Source organism: Leopardus geoffroyi, chromosome D3 (genome assembly GCF_018350155.1).
Source record: "Leopardus geoffroyi isolate Oge1 chromosome D3, O.geoffroyi_Oge1_pat1.0, whole genome shotgun sequence".
Lineage (NCBI taxonomy): Eukaryota > Metazoa > Chordata > Mammalia > Carnivora > Felidae > Leopardus > Leopardus geoffroyi.
Genome location: NC_059339.1, coordinates 42,867,753 through 42,884,839, shown reverse-complemented (window position 1 = coordinate 42,884,839; position 17,087 = coordinate 42,867,753). Strand labels below are relative to the sequence as shown.

The following is a 17,087-nucleotide window of genomic DNA, read 5'->3' as shown; positions in this document are numbered from 1 at the left end:
TTCTTGACTCTAATAGTCCTCCATTTTTCATACTGAAGGACAAAAATGCTTATCGCTACTCTCTCCAATTCTCAGAGAATACTAAAACTTGTGTGTTAAGTCTTCTAAGACTAAAACATTTTTCATCCCAGTGTTTTATTTCTAACCATGCTTTTAAAGCAAGTGCTTAAGCCAGTTAGCATTAGCCTGTCTTAGGTTGGTTCCTCAGAAGCAGAATGTAAGAAGAGGATTCCTGTGAAAATCATTTACTTAGTGGGAAGTGTCCCCTGGTAGGGGGTTGGGAAGTGTGACTTGAAAGGGGAAGAGGGTGTAGTGTGAGGGAAAGTTCTATAAAGGAGAGCACTCATTCAAGTTGTCTCCATCAGGCTGCAGAGGAAAGGGTTTTATCCTCTGCACCTGTCAGTAATGCATGGGTTAAGGTTGTCCCCAAGGGGTATAAATTCGGGTTCAGATAGCTGGAGGGCAGACCACCAGAAAGAGACAGCTTGCGGTTGGGAGTAAAAATGCACTAGGAGTCAGTGGGCATGAAAATGGTGAAGAGATTTGAGGACATGCAAGTGGGTCATTGACAGCATTTGCTGCATCAGGAGAGAAAGGAGCTGGGTCAGCACGGGCAGAGGAAATAGATATTTTCATCCGGTTAAGCTGATACTCCATGGCTTTAGTTCTATAATCGAGGTCACCATTTCCCATTGCCGTTGCAGACATCTGGTTGGACTTTTCGGTTGTGGGTGGAAGATAGTGACAATAATAATATAATGTGAAGACTCATATTTGTGTTATTTGCCAGGTTTAGCTACACGCTTTACACATATTTCTGCATTTGGTGAGGCCCACAGAATTTTAAGTTGCTTGTCCCAGGTCACACAATTAGGTTGTAGCAGAGCTGGGCCTCAAATGGTGGACTGAGAGCAAGTTCATGTTCTCAGTCACTGCGCAGAGCTGTTCCCTAGCACTTCCTCTCAGGCCTGTGGATCAAGCTGTGCATTTGCTTTGCAAGGCAGAGGGCTCCGGAGGGCAGAATTTTTCATAAGATTAAGGTCACAATTCTTTCTTAAGGCATCATTTCTTAACACTTATCACAACTTATAGATATATTATATACAATCATGTATGTGTGTGTGTGTGTGTGTGTGTGTGTGTATATATATATATATATATATATATATATATATATATATATATAATTATATACATTGTCTATGGTCTGAATGCCTCAGTGTGCAAGCTACCTGGGAATGAAGACCAAGAAAATGGTTCACTGATGATTAGTGTGTTGTGAATCAATGAGGAGGCTGCTCAGCATTTCCTGCACTTTCTGCATTACATACAGACCATACAATGGGCTCCTCTTTCTACTTAAGTGAATTTAAATGTTAGATTTTCCTTGAAGGCTCTGTGAATCTGGACAAGCTATTTAACTTCTTTGAGCATTGGTTTTTCTGGTGAAAAGTAGGGATAATACCACCTGTTTCAAAAAAATGTTGAGGTGACTAGACCTAATAATTGTATAGAGGGTCTGGCATGCAGTAGGACTCAAAAATTCTAAATGGGATCAGGTGAAAAGTACAACTGCTGTGAGGCTGGCTGTGAGGGTGGCTGGGAGGAGAAATCTTCTCTTCGAATTATAGTCAGGGATTCAGACTCTACAAAGAGTTCTTGGTTTTGTCTCCACCAAGCCTTGACTGTGGCCATGACTAATATAGGGTGTGTATGTGTAGAACCTTAGGCCTGTTGTCCTGGCTGCTGTTGAGAGTTGACAGAGGGCTTTCTGTGAGCCCCACGTGCTGGTTTCCAGCAGGAAGAAGAATTGGATCGAATGGGTTGTTCCTTAGCCACATAGCTTAGATGCTAGAGGGAATCAGGTTCCTGAAGGCACTTCTATTAACTACTTAATATGTGAAGGAGAATAGAATATGCCACCCCAAAATATGCCACTTTGGCATATTGATTATTTTGAATTAAACTTACTTAAGAAACAGCTGGTGCTACAAAATTGTCGAATCATTATGTTGTACACCCGGGACTAACATAACATTATATGTCAAATACTTCAATTAAAAAAAAAAAAGAGGGAAAGAAACAGCTGGTGCAAGAAGGACCCTCCTTCTAAAAGCAAGAAATAAGTCTCCCATGTGGAATATACCCTCCCTGTACCTGGAAGGTAGAAGGCGTCCTTATCACCAGAGATAGGGAATTCACGGCTGAGAAGGCTGTATAAACAAACCTTGTTACTTCTTCACTAATCTGCTACCCTAAGCCCCAACCCCTTTGCCTTGTCAGTTCTTCACAAATATATTGTTTCCTTGTTTAAAAGGTATAAAAGCTGCCTGCTTTGGTCACTTCTTTGAGTCCCATATTTTTATGGGCTCCCGTTAGTATGAAATTAAATTTGTTTCTCTCCTTACTCTGTCTTATGTCAATTTAATAATTAGACCAGGCAAAGAATCTAGAAAAGAAGGGAAAAGTTTTCTGTCCCTACCTACGCTTAGGAGCCAGTAACACTGGAAGCATCATGCTAGCAACAAGGAAGTATTTCTCAAGGAGGTTGAAACATATTTGTTTCCCTACCCTTCCTGTCCATTCAAAGCAGATTCCTGTTGTCATGGTAACAGAAACAAGAGCAAGTAAGAGTTTTTGAGTGCCCTAGACGCTTTTGTACAGAAAGAAGGGTGAGGTTGAACTGAAATGTGGACTTTAAATGAAATATCATTTTCATCTCTCTCTCTCGCTCTCTCTAAAGAGGGCAGATGTCATCATTGTGCCTCAATCTACTCCCCAAAAGTAAGCATATTCAGTCACTGCATTTGAAGAAAGAAAAGAGAGAAAGGAAGATGGAAAGAAAAGATGCTGTTCTCTTGTCCCCTTGCTCCTTCTCAAACTATTTCATCTGGTGACATGTCTCTGGGAACACTTTGCCTCTCTGTTTGGGCTCATGGACTGTATCCCAAACACAGATTAGTTTTGAGGAAATTTATAACTCACCCCTGCCCCCAACTTTATATTTCAAAAAACACATAGGTTAGATTCTTTTATTTTAATTTAATTTTATTTTACATTTTCTAAAATTTATTTTTGAGAGACAGAGCACAAGTGGGGGAGGGGCAGAGAGAGAATGAGACACGGAATCTGAAGCAGGCTCCAGGCTCTGAGCTGTCAGCCCAGAACCCGATGCAGGGCTCGAACTCACAAACTGTGAGATCATGACCTGAGCCGAAGTCAGATGCTTAACCGACTGAGCCATCCAGGCGTCCCAGATTCTTTTTTTTTTTTAAACGTAGATTTGATTTAACTAAACAAATGCACGCGTGGATTTGATGTGGAGTTTAATGATGAAGAGTGAATTTTACTTACTGTTCTGTCTGATCCAAACTGTACTTTCCACCCTGGAGACTCTCCTTCAGTTTGGATGCTCTTTTTCTCATCTGTAGCACTGAGGCTTATGTCTGTACATCCTCTCAGTTCTGTCCTTCTCCGTCCCTTCCCTTTCAAGGAGCAGCAGACATGGCAGACACCCACACCAGGGTGTGCTGTACGTGCCCCACCCTCTGACTTACCCCACTCCCTTTGGAATCTCCGTGACTCAGTTCCAGTAGTCTCAGCCCATCCGGGGGCATAGTCTGCCTGATTCCAGGGTACCCCCTCACTCCAGAGTGTGTGTTGAAGGGCATTAGTTGCCCAAAGTAATCTCTATGTTCAATGCAATAAGCAATTATAACTGGAAATCTGAGTTGGAGGCCTGAGGACTGCGTGGGACTGGGCAAAGGCAATAGCAAGAGGGCTAAAGGAAGAGAGGAGGCAGAGGCGGGGAGAGGATTGTGATGCTGGAGGCAGTGGAACAAGGGGCAGAGAGCTGGCACTCGGCAGGCTGCTGAGCCCAGCTGGCATCCACGATGTTGTTCTTTCTTGCTGTGGAAACTCAGTCAAATTACTGAACTTCTCTATACCTTAGTTTCATCATTTGTAAAATAAAATAATACAGTTATCTACCTACCTTAGAATTTTAAGGATTGAATAAAATAATGTATGCAAATTACTTGGTGCTATACTTGGGATGGGCTCAATGCTCGGTAAACTTTATCATTATTTGTGAATATTACCACTGGAGATGAACTTTGTTGATCTTCATAGGCTGTCTCAAGAGAACTTATTCCTTTGGACCAAGCACCTCTGTTGGTAAATTTGAGAACAGGAGACCTCAAAGGTTTAAATGGGCAGGATCTCACTTGTTATATTTCATTAAGCATATTCAGTACATTTGGATATCTGAATTTGAAGAAAGCACTCTTAACATTTGCAAAGCTGGGGACATCAGTATAAACAGAGGTCTGCAAACCATATATCTGAATTCTGAAAACTTATACATCAAGCTACTAAACTGTATCTGCTTTTACTTTCCTTCTTGACGCATACACTTTTTCTTTCTCCCCTCCCTCTCTCTTTCCATCCTTCCTACCTCCTTCCTTCCTCCCTCCCTCCTTCCCTCTTTCTATTTCATCTCATCTCATCTCATCTCATCTCATCTCATCTCATCTAGCAAGTAAAGAGATGCTCCCTGCACACACACCTTCATGGCAACCTGGAAGGCTGATTTTTTTAAATCAGATTTTTAAAATAGCATTTATTGCCTGTATTTGTAGTTACAAAATTAGTACTTGTGTAATAAAAGCTGTAGTTAAGCATTTATCCATTGTGCTTCAAGCTTTACATTGGTTATCTCATTTAGTCTTTATAACAATTTTATGACGAATATCCTATTATTATTTTCATTTTACAGACATAAAAACTGAGGCAAAACAAATATAGAACACATAGAAAAAAACCACCCACAATTCCACCTCCAAAAGTTAACCAACATCATGATGCATGATTTTCCAGTAATTTTCAAAGGCAGCTTTGATTTTAGAATTGTTGGTCTCCGTGGTGGTGTGTGACACAGGGAAAGCAAGCTCTGGTCCTTAGTCTGAGGCCAGTCCCTGTCTTCTCATCCTTGCCTCTGTCCTGCGTGCCTTTGTGTGGGCACCCGTCTCTGCTGGGTGCACCCTCTAAAGCTGAGCAGGGAGCACTCTAGGTTTGATTCAGTCTCTGGAGGAGGTACTCTGGAAAGTGGTGTTCCACAGGTTCTGGAAGTAGCTTGTGCTGTTTGACCTGGGAACTCAGGGGTCCTAGACACTCAAGATGGTGGTCTAGGAGAGGGGGTGTGGGCTCTGGGTGTGCACATCCTTTTGGCTTTGCAGACTCCTTCATGGTCAGGGGTGGGGGAGGTGCCCCTGGACAAATGCCAGAGAAGGGATCCATAATAAGGCCCCTCTTGCTTGGGTCTAAGGTACTTCCTTACTGCTACTGAGTAAAGAGAAATCTGGTAGCTAAAGCATTTAAACATTTCTGCACACCACTCACTCTGCGACTTCTCTTGGCCTGGGAGAAAGTAGAGTGAACACTGGGGAGAACGTGGAGAGTCCAGCCATGGAGGACCAAGTGCCAAGCGCCAGCACTTGGGGTCCAGGGAAGCCAAGAGCCCGTAGCCCACAGCCCACAACCCGCAGCCCACACGTCTGCTCTGTGGGGTCCCCTCTTTCTGGGCTTCAGCGCCCTGGCGCCTCCTGAGGCAGCAAAGGAAAAACCGCCTCCCAACTCCAGTCTCCTGGTCGTCCGTGCCCCCTCCCCCGCAACTCCCCCCCCCCCCCAGTGGTGACTCTGGGGGGAGGTTAGGGTTAAAAGGACAAAGCACGTTCTAGGGGACATAATAACTGAAATTGGAAAATAATTTATCTTGTTAGGAAAAGAATAGTGCCTACTTACCTCAAAGAAAGATTACTGCACAGCTTGATGAAAGGCTGATTAAAGCATATTAATAGTCCGTATTTAACAAATTAGTAATGCCTTACTATAATTATATTCTGGTAGCAAAATTACCTTTGTAGTATCACTATCTGGGTGCTTGCTTATTGTTTAATAAAACACATTTAGAATCAATACCATATGTTGCTGAATTAATTAAAAACACCATTTGTATTTTGCTGAGTAAAGTATGAGTCACTGATTTCAACAGTTCATTTACTCATTCAATAAATATTGAGTGCCTACTCAGTAGATCTTTGCCAGGTACTGTACTAGGAACTCTAGATAAGGTTAATAATTAAATAATGATTGGATTTGCATTTTGGAAACAATTGACATAAGGACGTAAACTGGAGATTCAGGCTCAGAGAAGGAAAAGTCTAGGAGTTTGCCAGAGTGAATGGGGTGAAAATCTGGTTAGAAAATATTTCTTGATTCATAATATGCTCTTGTTGTCCAACACCACTACTTGATTTCCACTTGCTTAAAAAAATGTGAATTTTGGAATTTAGAAGTATTCCTTTTAAAAATGGCTCTCTGGACAAAGTACCAGAGACATCGCTACAAGCATAAAACATACAGACATCACAATGACTCTAAACCCGTATCTTTCTGTAATAACACTGAATGTAAATGGACTAAATGCGCCAACCAAAAGACATAGGGTATCAGAATGGATAAAAAAACAAGAGCCATCTATTTGCTGTTTACAAGAGACTCATTTTAGACCTGAGGACACCTTTAGATTGAGAGTGAGGGGATGGAGAACTATTTATCATGCTACTGGAAGCCAAAAGAAAGCTGGAGTAGCCATACTCATATCAGACAAACTAGACTTTAAATTAAAGGCTGTAACAAGAGATGAAGAAGGGCATTATATAATAATTACAGGGTCTATCCATCAGGAAGAGCTAACAGTTATAAATGTCTATGCACCAAATACGGGAGCCCCCAAATATATAAAACAATTACTCGTAAACATAAGCAACCTTATTGATAAGAATGTGGTAAGTGCAGGGGACTTTAACACTCCACTTACAGAAATGGATAGATCATCCAGACACATGGTCAATAAAGAAACAAGGGCCCTGAATGATACATTGGATCAGATGGACTTGACAGATATATTTAGAACTCTGCATCCCAAAGCAACAGAATATACTTTCTTTTCGAGTGCACATGGAACATTCTCCAAGATAGATCATATATTGGGTCACAAAACAGCCCTTCATAAGTATACAAGAATTGAAATTATACCATGCATACTTTCAGACCATAATGCTATGAAGCTTGAAATCAACCACAGGAAAAAGTCCGGAAAACCTCCAAAAGCATGGAGGCTAAAGAACACCCTACTAAAGAATGAGTGGGTCAACCAGGCAATTAGAGAAGAAATTAAAAAATATATGGAAACAAACGAAAATGAAAATACAATAATCCAAACGCTTTGGGATGCAGCGAAGGCAGTCCTGAGAGGAAAATACATTGCAGTCCAGGCCTATCTCAAGAAACAAGAAAAATCCCAAATACAAAATCTAACAGCACACCTGAAGGAAATAGAAGCAGAACAGGAAAGGCAGGCTAAACCCAGCAGAAGAAGAGAAATAATAAAGATCAGAGCAGAAATAAACAATATAGAATCTAAAAAAACTGTAGAGCAGATCAACGAAACCAAGAGTTGGTTTTTTGAAAAAATAAACAAAATTGACAAACCTCTAGCCAGGCTTCTCATAAAGAAAAGGGAGATGACCCAAATAGATAAAATCATGAATGAAAATGGAATTATGACAACCAATCCCTCAGAGATACAAACAATTATCAGGGAATACTATGAAAAATTATATGCCAACAAATTGGACAACCTGGAAGAAATGGACAAATTCCTAAACACCCACGCTCTTCCAAAACTCAATCAGGAGGAAACAGAAAGCTTGAACGGACCCATAACCAGCGAAGAAATTGAATCGGTTATCAAAAATCTCCCAACAAATAAGAGTCCAGGACCAGATGGCTTCCCAGGGGAGTTCTACCAGACGTTTAAAGCAGAAATAATACCTATCCTTCTCAAGCTATTCCAAGAAATAGAAAGAGAAGGAAAACTTCCAGACTCATTCTATGAAGCCAGTATTACTTTGATTCCTAAACCAGACAGAGACCCAGTAAAAAAAGAGAACTACAGGCCAATATCCCTGATGAATATGGATGCAAAAATTCTCAATAAGATACTAGCAAATCGGATTCAACAGCATATAAAAAGAATTATTCACCATGATCAAGTGGGATTCATTCCTGGGATGCAGGGCTGGTTCAACATTCACAAATCAATCAACGTGATACATCACATTAACAAAAAAAAAAGAGAAGAACCATATGATCCTGTCAATCGATGCAGGAAAGGCCTTTGAGAAAATTCAGCACACTTTCTTAATAAAAACCCTTGAGAAAGTCGGGATAGAAGGAACATACTTAAACATCATAAGAGACATTTATGAAAAGCCCACAGCTAACACCATCCTCAATGGGGAAAAACTGAGAGCTTTTTCCCTGAGATCAGGAACACGACAGGGATGCCCACTCTCACCGCTGTTGTTTAACATAGTGTTGGAAGTTCTAGCATCAGCAATCAGACAACAAAAGGAAATCAAAGGCATCAAAATTGGCAAAGATGAAGTCAAGCTTTCACTTTTTGCAGATGACATGATACTATACATGGAAAATCCGATAGACTCCACCAAAAGTCTGCTAGAACTGATACATGAATCCAGCAAAGTTGCAGGATACAAAATCAATGTACAGAAATCAGTTGCATTCTTATACACTAACAATGAAGCAACAGAAAAACAAATAAAGAAACTGATCCCATTCACAATTGCACCAAGAAGCATAAAATACCTAGGAATAAATCTAACCAAAGATGTAAAAGATCTGTATGCTGAAAACTATAGAAAGCTTATGAAGGTAATTGAAGAAGATATAAAGAAATGGAAAGACATTCCCTGCTCATGGATTGGAAAAATAAATATTGTCAAAATGTCAATACTACCCAAAGCTATCTACACATTCAATGCAATCCCAATCAAAATGGCACCAGCATTCTTCTTGAAGCTAGAACGAGCAATCCTAAAATTCATATGGAACCACAAAAGGCCCTAAATAGCCAAAGGAATTTTGAAGAAGAAGACCAAAGCAGGAGGCATCACAATCCCAGACTTTAGCCTCTACTACAAAGCTGTCATCATCAAGACAGCATGGTATTGGCACAAAAACAGACACATAGACCAATGGAATAGAATAGAAACCCCAGAACTAGACCCACAAATGTATGGCCAACTAATCTTTGACAAAGCAGGAAAGAACATCCAATGGAAAAAAGACAGTCTCTTTAACAAATGGTGCTGGGAGAACTGGACAGCAACATGCAGAAGGTTGAAACTAGACCACTTTCTCACACCATTCACAAAAATAAACTCAAAATGGATAAAGGACCTGAATGTGAGACAGGAAACCATCAAAACCTTAGAGGAGAAAGCAGGAAAAGACCTCTCTGACCTCAGCCGTAGCAATCTCTTACTCGACACATCCCCAAAGGCAAGGGAATTAAAAGCAAAAGTGAATTACTGGGACCTTATGAAGATAAAAAGCTTCTGCACAGCAAAGGAAACAACCAACAAAACTAAAAGGCAACCAACAGAATGGGAAAAGATATTTGCAAATGACATATTGGACAAAGGGCTAGTATCCAAAATCTATAAAGAGCTCACCAAACTCCACACCCAAAAAACAAATAACCCAGTGAAAAAATGGGCAGAAAACATGAACAGACATTTCTCTAAAGAAGACATCCGGATGGCCAACAGGCACATGAAAAGATGCTCAACGTCGCTCCTTATCAGGGAAATACAAATCAAAACCACACTCAGATATCACCTCACGCCAGTCAGAGTGGCCAAAATGAACAAATCAGGAGACTCTAGATGCTGGAGAGGATGTGGAGAAACGGGAACCCTCTTGCACTGTTGGTGGGAATGCAAATTGGTGCAGCCGCTCTGGAAAGCAGTGTGGAGGTTCCTCTGAAAATTAAAAATAGACCTACCCTATGACCCAGCAATAGCACTGCTAGGAATTTACCCAAGGGATACAGGAGTACTGATGCATAGGGGCACTTGTACCCCAATGTTTATAGCAGCACTCTCAACAATAGCCAAATTATGGAAAGAGCCTAAATGTCCGTCAACTGATGAATGGATAAAGAAATTGTGGTTTATATACGCAATGGAGTACTACAGGGCACTGAGAAAGAACGAAATATGGCCCTTTGTAGCAACATGGATGGAACTGGAGAGTGTGATGCTAAGTGAAATAAGCCATACAGAGAAAGACAGATACCATATGGTTTCACTCTTATGTGGATCCTGAGAAACTTAACAGAAACCCATGGGGGAGGGGAAGGAAAAAAAAAAGAGGTTAGAGTGGGAGAGAGCCAAAGCATAAGAGATTCTTAAAAACTGAGAACAAACTGAGGGTTAATGGGGGGTCGGAGGGAGGGGAGGGTCGGTGATGGGTATTGAGGAGGGCACCTTTTGGGATGAGCACTGGGTGTTGTATGGAAACCAATTTGACAATAAATTTCATATATTGAAAAAAAAAAATAAAAATGGCTCTCTGCTATAATTTCCAAATCCTGCTTATCACTTGTGTCCTTATGGAGTTGTGTTCCAAACAGTAGACCTGGGTAGACTCTCCTATTTGTTCCATGACTATACCTGTGTGATGCTGGGGTCCAAGGGCCCCCAATGGCCTGGTTAAAGATATTTAGTTGAATGCCAGCATTTCTCTTGAGGGGTGCATGAACTGAGATATGGTGGTAATTCTGAGCGTGAATCTCAACACTTGACATTTAGTAGATGCCTAATAAAACTTGGTTGGGTATTGTAAGCCCACACTGTGCCAAAGATTTCATCATCAAGGTTTAGACCCCTATTAACAGTGGTACCAGATCACTGACATTCTAATGAGCATAAATCTAGTCCCTGATTTGTTTTTACTTTGTGCTTATATAAGTAAATGTAAAACAATGGAAATGGAAAGCAAGAAGTGAAGTGGTCTTACAAAAGAATGGGTATGTGGAGATCATTGCTATATATTCTAGCTAAGTTACAATTCTTTCATCATGTATTTATTTATTTAAAACATTTTTTTAATGTTTATTATTATTATTTTTTTTGAGAGAGACACAGAGACAGAGTGCAAGTTGGGAGGGGCAGAGAGACAGGATCTGAAGCAGGCTCCAGGCTCTCTGAGCTGTCAGCACAGAGCCCGACACAGAGCTTGAACACGAACTGTAAGATCATGACCTGAACAGAAGTCGGACACTTAACCGACTGAGCCACCCCTGATGGAGCCATCCCACCTTTTATTTAAACATCAGCTCTCCTACAGCATTTTGGTATGACATTTGAAATATTGCCTGCATATATATATTTCAAATATATATATATGACTATAAGTTATTGAAACCTTGTCAATCTAGAAATAGGGAAAAACCATAATGATCAAACCACTTAGGGATCAAGGAGCATGACTCATGGCCATCATCCTGAAATCATCTTCTAGGTGTTGTAAGGAGTCAAACAGTGACACTCTTTCCATCGTGGTCAGTAGCTACCTTTTTATTTATTTATTAAAAAAAATTTTTTTTTCCAACGTTTATTTATTTTGGGGACAGAGAGAGACAGAGCATGAACGGGGGAGGGGCAGAGAGAGAGGGAGACACAGAATCGGAAACAGGCTCCAGGCTCTGAGCCATCAGCCCAGAGCCTGACACGGGGCTCGAACTCCCGGACTGCGAGATCGTGACCTGGCTGAAGTCGGACGCTTAACCGACTGCGCCACCCAGGCGCCCCAGTAGCTACCTTTTTAAAGAAGTGATAATAGCATCCCTCTTCCCTCAGTACTGGAATTCTTTAATTTCCTTGGGTACACAGGCTGAAGTCATATTTCATCTAGTAGGAGTTTATGTGGATAAAAAGCTTTACTTTAAAAAGATGACCACCTTAGAAAACTGATCTTAGAATGAATGCTATTAGTCCTATTGCTTTCTTTGTATCACTTCACTGAAGTCGGACACACTGAGAGTTTGGTGGGAGGAAGAGAGGAATGTTGGTCCTCTTGGTGAAAAGAGAACAGGTTCCTGAGTGCAGGCTTCTGGAAGGATTTTTCATTTTGTCTCAAACTGAATTATCTAAAAAAGGTTTACTTATTTATTTTAAAATGTTTATTTTTTGAGAGAGAGAGAGAGAGAGAGAGAACACGCACATGAGAGCAGAGGAGGGGCGGAGAGAACATCCCAAGCAGGGTCTGTGCTGACAGTGTGGGCTGATGTAGGGCTTCATCCCAGGAACCTGTGAGATAGTGACCTGAGCTGAAATTAAGAGTCAGATGCTCAACCGACTGAGCCACCCAGGTGCCTCTATCTAAAAAGATTTAAATCCACTTAATACTCCCCCGCCCCCTTGGTACAGGAAGCATATGAATTAGATGGAAGAATGTTACATACTGTCTGAAGCAACCAGACAACTGAGTGTGTTTTCTGACCATAGACTGCAGTGGTATTTATTTATTTGTTTGTTTATTTATTTACTTACTTATTTATATTTTTTTGTATATAATATTGTGTACATTTACGGTGTACAACCCGATGACTTGATATCCGTGTATACGGTAGTCCCTGTCAGCCGCGGTTTCGGTCTTGCTTTCCTGGTTTCAGTTTTCCACCTCCTTCTGACGAATCATCAGAAGGTGAATAATAGCCTAACTCTACATCGCAGTGACTACGTCATTCACTTGACTCATCGTGTAGGCATTTTGTCATCTCACAGCATCACAAGAAAGGTGAGTACAGTACAATAAAATATTTTGAGGGAGAGAGACCACATTCACATAACTGTAAAAAAATTTTTTTAACATTTACTTATTTTTGTGAGAGAGAAAGAGACAGAGTGCGAGCAGGGGCGGGGCAGAAAGAGAGGGAGACACAGAAGCTGAAACAGTCTCCAGGCTCCACGCTGTCAACAAAGAGCCCCACAAGGGACTCGAACCCACGAACTGTGAGATCATGACCTGAGCTGAAGTTGGACACTTAACTGACTGAGCCACACAGGCGCCTGTCACATAACTGTTACTACAGTATATTGTTATAATTGTTCTATTTTATTATTAGTTATTGTTATTTTCTTGCTGTTACTTAATTTACAAATCAAACTTTATCAGAGGTATGTATGTGCAGGAAGAAGCAGTATATACAGAGTTGGGTACTATCCGTGGTTTCAGGCATCCCCTGGGGGTCTTGGAACATATCCCTGTGGATAACGGGAGACCCCTGTATCATGAAATTATTACCACAATATGGCTAGTTGACATTTTCATCATCTCACGTAATCACCATTTGTGTGTGTGTGTGTGTGTGTGTGTGTGTGTGTGTGTAGTGAGAACATTTAAGATCTCTCTTAACAACTTTTAAATACATAATACAGTATTTTGACTATAGTTACCATGCTGTACATTTGATCCCCAGAACTTACTATCTTGTAACTGGAAGTTTGTACCCTCTGACCACCATCTCCCCATTTTCCCTTGTCCCAAGCCCCAGGCAACCACTATTGTACTCTTTGTTTCCATGAGTTTGGCTTTTTTTTAGATTCCACATATAAATGAGATTATACAGAATTTGTCTTTCTTTGGTTTTTTTAATGGTTGAGCATAATACCCTCAAGGTCCATCCCTGTTGATGCAAATAGCAGGATTTCTTTCTTATGGCTGAATAGTATTCCATTGTATGTATCTTCTTTATTCATCTGCTAATGGATACTCAGATTGTTTCCATGTCTTGGCTAGTGGATGATTCTGCAATGCAAAAGGGGATGCAGATATCTTTTCAATATCCTGTTTTCATTTCCTTTGGTTATGTATGCAGAAGTGAGATTGCTGGATCATATAGTCGCTCTATTTTTAATTTTTGAGGATCCTCTATATTGTTTTCTGTAGTGGCTGTACCAATTTACATTTCCACCAGCAGTGCACAAGGGTTCCCTTTTCTCCACATCTTCCCCAACAATTGTAATCTTTTGTCTTTTTGATAATAGCCATCCTAATAGGTGTGAGGGATATCTCCCTTTGGCTTTGATTTGCATTTCCCTGATGATTAATGATGTTGGGCATCTTTTCATTTGTCTTTTGGCCATCTGTATGTGTTCTTTAGAAAATTGTCTATTCAGGTCCTCTGCCCGTTTTAAATCACTTTTTTTTCTTTCCTGTTCGATTGTATGAGTTCCTTATATATTTTGGAAATTAATCCCTTCTCAGAGAGATGGTTTGCATATATTTTATCCCATTCTTCAGGTTGCTTTTTCATTTTGTTGACTATTTTTTTTCTTTGCTATTTAAATGTATTTCCTGGAATGAATAAGGTCAGGGTTTGTGAGTCTTGCCTGTGTGTTTAAGGCAGGGGCTAATGTACTCTCATACAGTTGAAGAGGATCTTTCAGACACTGAGAGTTATTTTAAATCTTTGAGAGGGAGTGGTTCATAAGAAGAGATTTCATTTTCAAGCACATGTCATGTGATGAGCCAAGATGGGCCAAGTGCCTCTATCTCCTTCTAAATGAGTGACTTCCAGGAACTGCTGCAAATATTTCACCTTGGACTGGGTTTTGAATTTTGGGAAAGTAATTTCTAGCTTTCCCAAACTCTTTTGCATGTGAGACCTCAGGACTAAAGATTTTTTATAAACCCCAACCTGCAGTGATTTTCAGCAAGATGTAACGGAAAGAGCATTACTGACCTAGGCAGACAGACCTGGGCTCCATTGCTTACTTGCTGCATGACCTTGGACAAGTGTATTACACGTTCTGAGCCTCAGCTTCCTCATCTGTAATTGTGGATGGTAATTGATATCTCACAGTCTTGTTATAAGAATAGAGATGAAGTGTGTGCAGTTGACTGCAGGTTTGTATCCCACACCCTCTCCATGTGCTAAGTTCATGCTAAGTTCATTCTAACCAATGTGTTGGTATTAGGAGGTGGGGCCTTGGGGAGAGAAGTCATTCATGAGGGTGGAGCCCACTTGCATGGATTATTGTCCTTATAAGAGACCCTAGGGCACTTTCTCCTCCTCTTTCTGCCTTGTGAGGTTACAAGAAGTTGGCAGCCTGTGACCTGGTAGAAGAAGGCTCACGAGAATCTAACTGTGTTAGCTAGTACACTGGTCTTGGACTTCTACAGCAAAATGTCTAGCAAAAGTAAGTGCTTCCCAAGTGTTCACTTAACTCCTCTCCTTTTTTCCCAGGCAGTTGGAGCACAGAGTAAAAGGGAGAGTTTTCAATTACTTCATGAATTTGAGACCTGCACCATGGGTGGAACCACTATACATCTTTTACAACAATTTTTTAATGGAGCATAGCATACATACAGAAAAGCGTACAGATCACCAGTGTACAATTCAGTAAAGTGTCACCAAGTACTCACACTCATTTAGCCAGTATCAAGGTGGAGAAATTACCAGCACCCTAGAGGACTTCCCGTCACTAACTTCCTGAAAAGGTAGTGCTCTCTGACTTCTAACAGGATATTTTGTCTGTTTTTAAAAATTTAAGTAGAATTATACAAAATGTGCTCATCTATGTCCAGTTTCCTTCAAGCAGCATTGTATTTGTGTTTAATCCATGATGTTACATGTAGCAATGGTTTGTTCTGAATCACTGAATTTTTAAGCTATTGAGATAGCTTATCCAGACTGTGGAAATGACCCCTGAAGAAACAAGCAAGTAAAATATGTATACACATATACTCACACACACTCTCTCTCTCTCTCTCTCTCTCTCTCTCTCTCTCTCACACGCACACACACACACACACACCCACACTAAAGAATTATATAATTGCTTAGAGGAAAGAGCACTGGGGATACTCCAGCCCATCTGGAATTCACTTTATGGCTCTGGATAATTCTAATGGTAGTCCTGGGTTTTAGTTCCCCACCTGTAATTCAGGGATAAGGATAGAGTTCTTGACAGGATAAATTGGTAATATAAGCGGAGTACTTTACCAACCCAAAAGGGAAAAATGTGGAAAGCTCTGAGTCAGTTTTAAAAAATTACTAGAAAAAGCATTGGAGAATTTGGACTTTTAGGACATATCTTAGGAATTATCAAATAAACAGTAGACTTGATAAGACTAGAAACATGTTGTTACATTAGGCAGTGACTGGCAAATCACACACTGCCTTGCTTTGCTTCCCAGGTGCCAGTGGTTTCAGCAAAATTGTTAACACTGGGCCCAGTTCATGGGCTTTTGCCAGTGCTGTCATGTGGTCCCTGAGAGGGAAAAGGAGAAAGCCCTTTGAGTTAATAAGGCTAAGAAGGCAGGGACATCACCAGACAAATAACACGATTTAATTAACTGCTTCCACAAACATGCAGGAGAGTGGTTCTGTGATTTTATTCTCCTTCCACCTGTCCATTTTGGTTCTCTGCCTGGCTTCTCTGGTTCCAACAGGGGTGAAAAAGGATATTTTCAGAGCTGGAACTCTGATGTTTTTTCTGTTTCCTACATTTACACCTTCACATGCTTGTAATCCTGAGCTGTAACACACAGCATTCAGGTTTGTTTGCTTCTGAGCTGGGCCCTGTATTAGTTTACTCTTGTTGCATAACAGATTGTCCCAAGCTTAGTGGCTTAAAACAGCACACATGTCATCTTAGTTTCTGTGAGTTAGGAGTCTAGGCACAGCCTAGCTGGCTTTTTGCTCAAGTCCTCATAAAGCTGTAATCAAGCTGTTGTCCACATGCTATATTTTCATCTGGAGGCTCTGAGTCCTCTTCTAAGCTCACTGGTTGTTGGCAGAATTTGGTTTCCTGTGGTTGTAGAGCTGAGGACTCCTAGAGACTGCCGTCTTCTCTGCCATATGGCCCTCTCCACAACATGGCAGTTTACTTCTTCAAGGCTGATTGGAGGTGTCTGCTCCTTCTTTGACTACCTCTGATTTTTCAAAAGAGCTCACCTGATTAGGTCAGGCCCAACTGAGATAATTTCTCTAATTTAAAGTCAACTGTTAGGGAATTTAATAACATCTATAAAATCCTTTCCTAGAAACACTTAGAAGGTGTGTATACCAGGGGGCAGAAAACTTGAGGCCACCTTAGATTCTGCATACCACAGGCCCCTTGTTGAAAACGGCCTCACCCATAATG

General features: G+C 40.8%; 1 pseudogene; it reads right to left on the bottom strand.

Moving 5' to 3' along the window:
- Positions 1-361: 361 nt before the first annotated feature.
- Positions 362-17,087, bottom strand: part of LOC123587474 — a 31,026-nt pseudogene continuing 14,300 nt past the window's right edge.